The sequence below is a fragment of the Hippoglossus stenolepis genome, chromosome 17 (assembly GCF_022539355.2).
Source record: "Hippoglossus stenolepis isolate QCI-W04-F060 chromosome 17, HSTE1.2, whole genome shotgun sequence".
NCBI classification, from domain to species: domain Eukaryota; kingdom Metazoa; phylum Chordata; class Actinopteri; order Pleuronectiformes; family Pleuronectidae; genus Hippoglossus; species Hippoglossus stenolepis.
Window position 1 is genome coordinate 17,502,394 of NC_061499.1, and position 12,056 is coordinate 17,514,449.

The window sequence follows — 12,056 nt, forward strand, 5'->3', positions numbered from 1 at the left end:
GGGATTTAAACAATCATGTTGCTTAAACTCTACATCTGATTCATACTGATTTAAAAAGCAGGCAGCCCCAGTCCATTCATAACAACCACTATTCTCATGTTAATTTGTAATGATTCTCTGAGAAGGATCAACCTCATCGTCATCGCTGACGGAGCTTTTTCCTACGTCAAGCATCAGGTCAGATTGATCAGTAAAAGATGTTGTGTTTCTCGCGCTGTGCTTTGCTTCCAGCTGTCCGCCTCCAGTGGAGTAGCTGCTCTCTCAGCCTTATCACCGGCATTATCAGACTGCATGTCTGATGGGCAGGAGACACCCCTCCCCAGTAGGATCAGGGCAGATTATAGGGCGGACAGCGTTCATGGGAAACACAGACCTCGTGTCAACCCCTGCAGGCCACGTCCCTCCCATCCCACTCCCCTACATGTGAAAACATGGCCTCATAGAGAGAAGGCTTACTAGAAAACATCGCTCTTCAAAATATTCTAGCTCTTTGAGTCTATTCTCATCCTCACTGGTTTTGTGGTAAACATGCAATGGTCAACAATTTACAAAGGGCTACCTCCTCAGGCCATATGTTACTTTCTTTCTTCTGCATTGCCCCCTGGGTAAAATGAAGCATGGCTGCTTTAGCCCGTTACAGTGGCACACGATTGATTTTACACATAAATGTCATCAGAGTTATTTTGGCTCATGCTTGAGACTTCATTTACAGAAAACCAGTGTAACAAACTGGGGGTGTGGGGTCTGATAGATGTGGTCAGTTAGATGAAACGTATGAAAGATGCTATAGAATTGCATTATGGGAATTGTAGGATCCAGTTTTTTGGAGCATGGTCCATGCTGGGCACCAAGAGTTGGGTTATCTCTGCTTCTGCATGTAACAATTCTGTTTAAAAACGTTCCTTCTGTGTCTCCAAAACTTTGTGTCGAGTATCCCTTCAATGCTTCTTCAGCTCAGACTGCCCAAATATAATATGAAAACATTCATACACCAGTTAAGTGAGGGCATCTGGTTGGAGTGCAAAATGTCCACATACCTAAATAACTTTCCAAAACCTTCCAAAACAGCCAATAAGACTTTTCCTCTGGTACCTATATCAAATATAAGTTTAGGCAACTTGGTTAAGGTTATTTCTATCAAAAGCCATTAATACTAAGAGTATTTGTATTTCAGTTTTTGTTGTTGCATTTGTTGCTGGATCGAAGTAGGAGCAAGGCAATGTCACAAGTCTTTGTCTAATATGAGCTTCTAAATGTTTGAATCAGAATGTCTTTAAGTTTTTTTGCAGCAACACACACACACAATCTTAACATACACAGTAACTTAAAGTGATAAAGTCTTTTTTCTCTCTGTTGTTTATCTTTGACTGAAATTGCTGCTTATTTTTACCATGAAATGCACAAAGAACTGTTCACGGAAGCTTTACAGTGAGCCAGAGTAGACGGGACGTGACCCACATTGTCAGCTATCAATGTCAGACACCATAACAACAGCTTTACAGTACCTTCATCACTCAGATTTAGTACAAAGAATTCTGTAAAAACAAAATGACAACCATTGTTTGTTGCCATTGAAAATGCAAGCAATGCTGTCTATTTTTCTGGTGAGGAGATTCTCATATTGAGTTAATCAAGCGCTAATAGCAATCATTATCTTCATAATCATGACGATAATGGTTAATGGGAAAATGGGCCACTCAGTATTTGCTATTAACAACAAAGTGCTGAAGACAAAACATAACTCTTGTAAAGCATAAACAGCACCATTTGCTCCCCATCCCTGTGTTATACCACCAGACCACACAGACGTTTTACGCTGAGCATCTTTTTTCTCTTTCAATGCTCTTTTCTCCATAAAACAATTTGAGTTGTCCGCTGAGAGAATACCACAGGCCTCCCACATCCATCAAGCTGCTTGACGATGTGAAAACACCACGCTTCGACATCAGCGGGACCAAGGTTCTGCGGCAAGGTTTCCAGGCATCAGAACTAATGAAAGATTTCACTTGTTCCTCTGGAAGGAAGGAACAGCTGCAGCGTGTGCATCCCATGATCCACCGCTGACCTACATCCACATGGCAAAGACAGGAACCATAATTCATAGTGACTTTCAGGCTGTGTACTTATGTATTCCATACATGCTGTACTGACGGTTGGGGCATCTTGTCAAGGATTTGTAGTCGCGTCATATGAGAGAAAGGTCATATATGAGCAACACTGGATTGTTCCCATGAGAGCCTGTGGTACAGAGCAGAGGGATATTGCACAAAGAGGAGAAATGCATGAAGTCGCCATTGAAGAGAAGAAGAGATGATAACGAAACCACTTCACGCTCTCTTTCTCTTTCTGCACCGCAAATCACTTGCCACACTGACACACACCTGGACTATGACACCATTTGCAAGGTGCTTAACGCCACAGGGTTAAAAGCTCCGCGGACAAGTTATGACTGCTGCGTGTGAATCACGCAGCAGTGCAGGCAATGTGTTTATGAGTCTGACTGACTGAGAGAGAGTAGTGCTCCACAACACATTTATCTTCTTATGTAACCACTACACTAGCATTAGCACATGCAGGCTAAACACCAAAACATCAGCAGCATTTCTGCGCTTTGAGTAGGTTTCCTTGGGACACGATCCCCCAATGCAGATCAATTTGTCCGGGCTCGGCCTCCAATGCACCGCATTCCCATTAACCTGAGGTCAGACCCAGTTGGCCACCTCATCAGCTCCTTCGCTCTTTTCATCATTAGCCACCATAAATGACAAGTACAGAATGACCACATGCCCTCCGACCCTAGAACTGCCGCTCATGTGATTCCTTTCAATATTCTCCAGCGGACAACAGGTAACCCCGGTGTGCATGTTTCACTTTTTCTTGGAGCCAAATGCCATGCCTGACAGAAACCAGTTAAATCTGAAAGGATTATACTGGATTATACTAAGGAGCACAACAGATGGTTGGCATTTCGGAAAGAAGACGTGGAGGCAAATGTATCGACGTGGTACGTCGGGGGGCTTGAATCCGGCATTAGCGAGCGCGTTGCTTGTCATAGAGGAAAAAGAAGAGCAGAGGTCTCAGATACACACAGAGTGTCAGAAGATAATTAAAGATGGCATGTTGTAGACCCTTCAAGGGCCCTGCTTCTTGTTTTAATTATGTCGTCCCTATCACTACTGTCAATCGACAAGAGAGGCTCAGCTCTGTCTGTGTGGAATGAAATGAGAAATCACTGGTTTTACTGCGGAAAAGATAACAGCTGGAAGAGGGTGTGGGCCAACTGAGCAGACCACAAGCCGTATTGTAAACTTGTTAGGAAGGCTGTTATAAACCGATTACAGAGCACCAACCTGAGACTCACTAACAGAGGGAAAAGAATCTAACATTATGGGTCAATAAACCGATATTATAGTAGACCTACTATTCTGTGGGTCAATTTTAGTAGACGATAACGAGGGAAAGCAAAAATAAAAGATATATTATCTAATGGATTTGATTTATATCTTTATAAACTAGCTGCTCAAAGAAAGTTTACAAAATCCAATAGGCTCAGTCACCAGTCTTTAATGTCACAATATGACGTTGAGTACGTTGAGGATAAGTTGTTGAGTATTTGACTAAAGTACCCAACATCTTCATCAGGATTATTTGATTATTATTATTATAGTTAAGAAAACAGAGGATGTAGCCTTTCTTTTTTTTATCTCTATCTTTTTCTTCCTCCCCCCCTCCTCCAGCCAGGTGGGAGCTGAATGCCCCTCGTGGCCGAAACACCGAGGAGGAGACCTGGATGCACTGACTTCACCATCGCTCCATCCATCCTCGTCCCGCGTAGGGATCATTCATAAAAAAAATGGCAGGCCTGTAGTGCAGGCTGCCATCCCATTGGCTGCGCTAAAACAGCTTCTTTCTGCCTTGAATTTCCCTGAGTTGAGATCTCAAACACGTCCAAACACCAGGCACATTTTCAGCTCACATGTTCCCGGTCATGCTGTGAGGCTGCGCGGCGGTGTATTGTCCCCACACAGCGGGGAAACCGCACCGTTTCCCCGCGTAAACAAACCCGATCGCGTCGCCTCTTCCACAAGCCTGAAATCGTTACCAGAGATAAAGCAATACTTCACTGAACCTCTGCGGTGTACATGGATGTTGACCCCCCCACCCCACCCCACCCCCCTTCCTTACCCGATGGAGCCGAGGTAGTGTCGGTGGTGCAGCCGGGGATGATGGAGGGGTAGAAGCCCTTCTCCGGTTCAGCGGGGCTGGTGTGCAGGACAGCCGGGGAACAGATGCAGGGGATGCGGTGCTCGCTCTGGACGCGTCTCCTCCTGGAGCTCGGGGAGAATCGCGCTGCTGGATGTGTCCGTCTGGTTTGCTGCTGTGTGTGTGCTCCTTTACTGCACTCTCACACACATCTACACGCACGCACGCACACACACACACCCACACAAACACACACCGGCTGAGTGACTGAGTGAAGTGGCCCTTGGCTACAGCAGCCGAACCCTGCAAACCATGTTACTGTGCAGGCGAGAGGCAGCAGGGATGGTGCCGCGGCGCGGACCTGGTTCTGGCTGCTGCTGCTGCTTTCTCTTCCTCCAGGGGCCGGGACGGGACAGCAGCGGAGGACAGTGTGTTTTAAGGAGCGTGCGCTGGTGGAGTGGATTTAAATGGGGGGATGGTGACGCTGGGATTACGTGGTAGGGGTTTAATTAGAGAGCGCTGCGCCTATTGGCACCGACATTGCGCACAGCCCTCCTCCTCCCAGCTCTACCTCCTCATGTCCTCTCTCTCTCTCCCTCTAGGTGTGTGTGTGTGTGTGTGTGTGTGTGTGTGTGTGTGTGTGTGTGTGTGTGTGTGTGTGTGTGTGTGTGTGTGTGTCATAACGTAGAATGATGGCGCACCATGCTGTGTGTATAATAATGTAATAATAAACTCACTGCGCCACGTCTGCAAACAACCTCACGCACACTATAAAATATAAATAAATCACTGTAGCCCGTAGAGAAAATAGCTTGCAGTGCTTATGGTACGGTCATGCATTTTTAATCACTCGCTATCCTTTTCATTTGCTCTGATATTGCATCATAATATATTATGGAATATTATGGACTAATGGTCGATATGCAATCTGGTGAACATTTTTTTTTGTCTTCCTCTTCATCATCTTGGCACAATGGCACAGAATTGGAAGAATATACTTTTTTTATGAGACATTTCAAAGTAGACTGCAATGTGTTTATTTTGTATTCGTCATACGTTGTTTGCCCCGGAAGTTATTGTAGGGATAAGCAAAGACAAGGGTAAAGAGGAAATAGCGCAATTAAGAAGCGACCAAATTGAAACTTCCTGTTACCTCGAATCAAACTGGTGATTTCTCTGGAACATTTTTGGGAAACATTTTGGAGTCACCGGTAAAGTTTTGGTTCAAATGCAGCACGACTGTTAACACATTTTCTAGGGTGTTGTCTCCAAAGGAAACTAGAGGCGACAATGCATTAGAATCATTAAGAAAGGACCAGGTTGTGTCTAACTGTAAAATAAAACCAAGATCAAAAACCAGCCCAAGCCCCTTCTGCTGTGGGGTGATTTCTGTGCTTCCACCACACGGGCGTCACTTCACACACACACAGGCTCACAAAGCAATTTTCCTCCACACAATTATTAGATATGTTGCTGTCTTTCTTCCAGAGCATCATAAAAACCTTAAAATGACTATTTTAAAGCAGTATTTGATCTTTTCTCCAGTCTCCTGGCACAAGGTTCCATCTATGAATGTTCTCTCGGAAACATTTGATGGAAACGTGATGTATTAATCTGAGGAAGGTGACACTCCTCTTTGCTCCACACAGATGTTTTCATCCCCCTCTTTTTGTCAGTCAAGCATCAAATCTTATTTTTGGTGTTTGAACTCCTGCTTTTCATGCAAAATACCTAAAACGGGTGGATTGACAGACGCTCACTGCTCTTTACTACAATGGCAACCGTTCTGTTTTTCATGTGGAGGCACACACACACACATCTACACACATCCACAAACACACATCAGAAAAGGTGGCATCAGAACTGACAGATTCACTAGATAGTCTGTGGTTATCAGTGTTGATTGGACAGGCCGAGTACCAGCCTCCCCCACACACACACGGAGGTTTGCCATCTGAGCCAGACATCAGCCATACTTTGTCACACCTCACAGAACTTCAGGGACCTATGGGAAAGTTTTTTTTTCATTAACTCCAAAGGTTGGAGGATGACTCACAGTCTGTGGTCTCTCCGGACTAAGTTTGTCTGTTCAGTGAAGGGACAGCTGGCCTACGTAACCATCACTATTTCAACAGGGAAATCAAAAACGACACACACCTACAGGGAGCATGTAAGAGCTTGGAGCGGCAACTATTTCCTGAGTCAATCTCTGCCGTGATGTGTCTTAGACAAGGAATGTGAGTGTGATGATCACGTCTCATTAGATCTCAGTCATTTGGGCAGCACACATCCTGTTGTCGTGACTGGTGTGTGCCCTCTGCTGACCACATGTGCTTCTGCTGGGAGGTGAATCCTTTATCTCAGTCATAGCCAGGCTATCAATATGTGGTCGTAACATCACAGACAATTTACAACTTAGACTGCAAAGCTCGACACGGGATGAATGGATTGTTGTGAACATGAGGGGGATGACGATGAGAATAAGTTGAAAGTTATGTCTTTGATTAAAAGGAATCATTTATATGTTATTGCCAAGATATCGCACGCTGGCATATGAATGAAGGAGAGAAGGAATCACAGCAGGGTTTATCCAATCTATAGCAGAGTGAGATGCAACTGGAGAGTTGAATCACAATTTCCATGCGCAGTGTCATTTAATATTATTTGCAAAGGGGAGATGCAGTCTATCGGGAAAAAAGTCTCTGTCCAGATGATGGTGATGAGGAGGTTGAACTTGTGGATATGAGGGTGTCTAATTTAATCCATGACGAAATATGAAGCAGCCTTAAACGTTTTGATTTCACTATCATCCTAGATACCTTCTTTGTCAATGCCAAGTCATCAGGTATATTATTAAACCTTGACATTTTTTTTGTTCTACTGGATGGATTTTCTCAAGTCCAAGTTGAACTATATGTGTGTAAATGTACGTCAAAAAAGTATAAAGTAAGTCGGTAAGCTGAAGGTTTTAGTATTTTGGCAATAATTCAGTCAAGTCAGTGTTTCAGGCAACATGGCCGGTGTGTGAATACTCTGAGTACAAATTTCACCCCAGAGATCACATGTTTTTGTTTACAGCTCATCGACACCGACGTTGGCTCTCATCACCAAAAGCTCTCTTGACATCTACGTCTGTGTCTTCTACGTGCGTGGCACTGCTTCTTCATCCTGAGATATTTTTTATTCTTTCTTATATCTCTGGAGGATCTCCTGCTTTGTTCTCACATCGGCTCGTTCGAACATTATCGAGAGTTTTTAACTAGAGAGCTGGCAGGAGAAAGTGCAGAGAAAGTCTGGAGCCTCTCCCTCAAACATTTCCGTTCACACATACAGCCTTCAGTGGAGTTCAGTGCATTTCTGAGAGCAGCTAATGTTATGTGTTACCTATGCCTTTTGCAACTATCAAGTTCTCATCAGCTGCAGTTCAATTTAATTTAAATTGCTGCTGCAGCTGAACAGATATTTTCTTCAGGAAGCTGAAAGCAGAGGCATAAAGAAAGTTAAGAGTAGACCTATTTTCACCAGGTGGCCAAAAACACAACTCCAAATAAACACTAATGCTGCTTATTACCGGCTGGGTGTGTAAATAGGTCACTGTGGGCTTATACGTTTTTCTATATCTACTTAATATGTCAGTGTTGTGTTCACACACTGTTTCCACTGCAGCTTTTGAAATGGCTCTTACGTAGATGACTTTAATTAACATCATTTCCCAAAAGCCCAAGATCATTGCAGGTTAAATGTCACTACGCTGACAAGAACGCTATGGGAATGAGACGGCGTAGAAGATATTAGACAGGAGAGATCACAGCTACAGTAACACAGCTGTAGAGATGCCACCGGGAGAGAACACAGAGGGAGGACTGTTATTATCACAAACTGTAGAATTGTAAGGTGAGGTGTGGTGAAATTATTGCTGTTTAACTTTGTTAAAATGTTCTAACAGTCAGTAGGATATAATCCTTTATGTGAGGATATGCAGTGAAAAGTGTAAGAGATTACCCAGGTAGTAAATTCCATATTCTCAGAATGATGAAAGAAGCCTGAATGAGAAGCTGCATATAGAACAACCGATTTGACAAAGATCACAGAGCTACATGTTAAACTTGGAGAGCTGGTGGAGGAAGAAAAGTAGAGGTTTTATGTCTCGTTTACACAACTTATAGAGTAACATCATAGATGCTCCTCTGGATGATAACTGCAAGGACTTATACCCTGCTGGCCAGTACAAAGTCAATTGCAGGGGAGATTCTTCTTCAAAGAAGTAGCACAGATAATGTGAGCAACTGAGAACACCCCTCTGTCTGCAGTAGGATGGTACAGTCCAATTAGCCAGCCTGGTCAACACAGGTTGATGTGATGCTACAGCTCAGCCACTGGTTGCCAGGAAGCTGTCGGCTGCAGGGACACTGACAAGAAGGTTGTTCATTTCTTACTTCAAACACCAAACTGAACTCAACTAAAGTACATGCAAGCAAAATAGAAGAATACAGTATTTTAAGGAACTGAAAACATCACTTTTTAAAATCTTCTGAATTGACAGTGTGGCTGGTAGTTGCAGCTACCGAAAGCCACAACCACTGTATTTGTTTTAACATGTCATGTGTCACAGTGTTATACATAGAACTCAAAAAACATTAGCATCAAAGGTAATCAAGGCTTTGGTAGAGTTTTCCAATATTGATATTTGATATTTGTGTGTCATATTATATTGTAAATGATGACCAGTAGTCCTCTGTTATTCGCTAATCATGGGGTAAGTGGGTTGATCAGGTCTTGGCAGTAGATCATTATCACATAAACATTGATCTGAATAGTTAGTAGTTTGTTTTGTGGACATCAGTTTCGGAGGAGAGAGGCCTCAGACTGGGATAAACCAGAAACCTTGAGCGATATTATTATGGAGAGTGGATGATCGGGAGGCATGGAAATGTGTGTGTGTCCGTGTGTGTGTGTGTGTGTGTGTGTGTGTGTGTGTGTGTGTGTGTGTGTGTGTGTGTGTGTGTGTGTGTGTGTGTGTGTGTGTGTGTGTGTGTGTGTGTGTGTGTGTGTGTGTGTAGTGATATCATGCATGCACGCCTCAGCTTCAAGGGATTAGGGTGCATGGGAAGTTGCACGGGGGAATTCTTCTCTGCTCTTTCACCCACAACCTTTTGACCTGCAGGAATGGAGGCGTTGCCGTGCTGTCCTGAAGCTCTGTTCTCATGTGTCCAGCTTTGTTCCTGGTGTCTTCTCTGCCCACACCTTCATACCTCTCCTTGCCTCACCTCTGTTGTTTCCATGAGAGTAAGACAGGGACAAATATCTGACTCAGCTTCTGCTTATTTCATTAGTTGTTCATAACTCCGGCTCTCTCTGTCCTGTGAATGAGGACACTGATGTGATTGAATTACCCCCTCCTCCTCTCGTTCCCTCTCTTTTCCCTCTCTCTCTCTCTCTCTCTGGCCTTTGTTTTTTGTATACTGTCGGCACTTTCCCTCCTCTGAACCAGGGATCCATGCTGTTGTTGCACTTTCTCTGGTCTTGCGTAACCGTGCAGCGGTCGTGTTGCGTTGCATCCTCCTTCTCCTCTTCCCTAGGCAGCATGGTCACTGAGGGAAACGGCGGCCCAGAAAACTGACCTTCATTTCAGAATTCTAGAAAGACTTTCCCTGCTGCGTGCGGAGCCCGACTCCCTGAAGGAGTGCGTCATTAGACCTGTTTGACCTTTGTTGAAGTAGAGTAGGATAAAGACAAAGACGCACACTCTTAAATGACAGCTGCCGCAATCTGTTTATGTCATTATTTATTGATGGGGCATTCAGCTTTCTGTTGTTCTCAGTGTCCTTCCCCAGCAACTGACACACACACAGGTGCAACACAGGAAATCAAAGACAATACAATGTTTTTATTAAGCACTAACTAAACTAAAGGCACTTTCACACAAACCTTCAAACTTTTCAGTTCAGTCTGAAGCAAAAGTGGTGGTCTTGGTCTGGATCAAATTAAACCATGGTTCAGTTTGTTTGCAATGTGAAAACTTACTTATTACAGGAAGTTGAGACGGCAATAATAGAAGAAGGGAAAGAAGCAGAAGCTTTACTTGTCCCTCCAGAAACAGAGTTGCCCATGCATGTTCTCAGGATTGCTTGCAGTCTTTGCCTCTGATGAAATAATGTCAAGTACTCTGTCTGAAGTTGGTGTTGATGGTATTAATACCATAATAATATATGTATAGGCAGCCCACATAAGTGATGATGACGGGATGTACTTATGTCCTATGAGAATATTCAGTCTGCTCCCTAAATTGCATTGTGAAACCAAAACTAACTGGGTCAAATGTAAACAATGTAACAAAGACATGAACCTAAGTTTGTACTTTCAGGTGTGAAAACTCCCTTAATGTCCAAATCTGTCTGAGATACTTAACCTACGAGAATGAAAGAAACCCTTTTCATTGTTTAGCTACTTTCTTATTTCAAATTCATAGGAAGGTTGGATGAGGATGAAGTCATCATCATTCATCAAAGTCTGTTTAGAGGTCTGATAAATTGCCCACATTGATGCCACTTAAGTCAGTGTCAGTGGCAGCTGATGACTGCAACTATGAAAATGGAGGGGAAACAAATTCTGGAAGCGTGGAGTGAGAGTGAAGTGATGCTACGAGACATCTGCTGGGAACTCTGAATGAAACCGAGCAGCAGTGATGGCTCTGAGGAGAGAACTGATACACACGTGAACAAGCACCTCAGTATATTAAGAATTCAATAAATATCCTTGTGTCCTTCTCCGCTGCTGCTTAGCTGCTTCGTCCTGTTTGAGTTCATAGACTTGACAAAATATTTAGATTTACAACATATTATGCTCATATTCAGGTTCATATTTTTCCACGGGTTATTATTTGAAAAGGTTTTACGATAAGGTCTATGCTCTAATGTTTAGAAAACACATCCCTTTCCTACTGTCCATTGCTGCAGCTCCTCTTTTCAGCCTCTGTCTGAAATCTGAGCGGGCGTGTCAGACGGGCCACTCGGCGTGAAATATGCAAAATCATGTGGCCTTCTATTACTGCTCACTTATACTTCCTTACATAACTTACTGTGTGGAATTATGGGGGTTGACCATGAAAACGGATATTAGTTCAATAGTCTTAATACAAAGCCCATGGTATTATTAATAGAGCTGGCTACCAGGATCACAAAATTGAACTGTAGAAATTCCAATGCTATGAGATTTAATGATTTTGGATATAACAGTGCTAATATGATCTGACAGGTGTCTTTGAGGGTTACAATTTTTCTTAGTATGTTTCTGGAGGGTAGCTAAATTTGAATTAGTTTTTGTTTAATACTGGAGGGTGACACTGCAGGCATATATTAGCATTTGCTTCTGCTCTTTTAAGTCACTATATAACGTAAAGAAGGTTTGGATTTTTTTCACACTATCGATATTGTTAATATCAAATATTAATTAGAAAAGTAATAATTGTGAAAATGACTAATAATTTGATTTTACTGATTCAAAAATTAATGAGTCCCTTCTCAGGCTTCATGAGGCAGTCTTCCCAACAAAACAAGAGGGTAGTCCAGAGCCATGGGAGAAACACTACTGGCACTAGCAGAGGAACAACAGACAGTAGTTATGAGCTCGGATCTATTGAAGGCTTCATCTCAGCCAAAAGCAGAAACAAAGGCAAAACACAATATAAATTATACCACCAGCATAAAAGTAACACTACTATTTTGCTCTTAAGGTGAGTATTTTGCCAACACCAATGTAACGTGCCTGACAATTCAAAAGCCGCTAAATTATCCAAAGGATGATTTATTTATTTATATCTACACCAGAGGAGAGAAACTGACTAAAGATGTTTA

At 43.0% G+C, this 12,056-nt stretch overlaps 1 protein-coding gene across 1 annotated transcript in view; it reads right to left on the bottom strand.

The window, feature by feature from the left end:
* LOC118125094 (hippocalcin-like protein 1) overlaps positions 1-4,659 on the bottom strand; it is a 39,176-nt gene extending 34,517 nt beyond the window's left edge. The window contains exon 1 of the mRNA XM_035183466.2: positions 4,186-4,659. The gene's annotated coding sequence lies outside the window, so the exon portion shown is untranslated. The remainder of the gene's footprint in view (positions 1-4,185) is intronic.
* Positions 4,660-12,056: the final 7,397 nt, after the last annotated feature.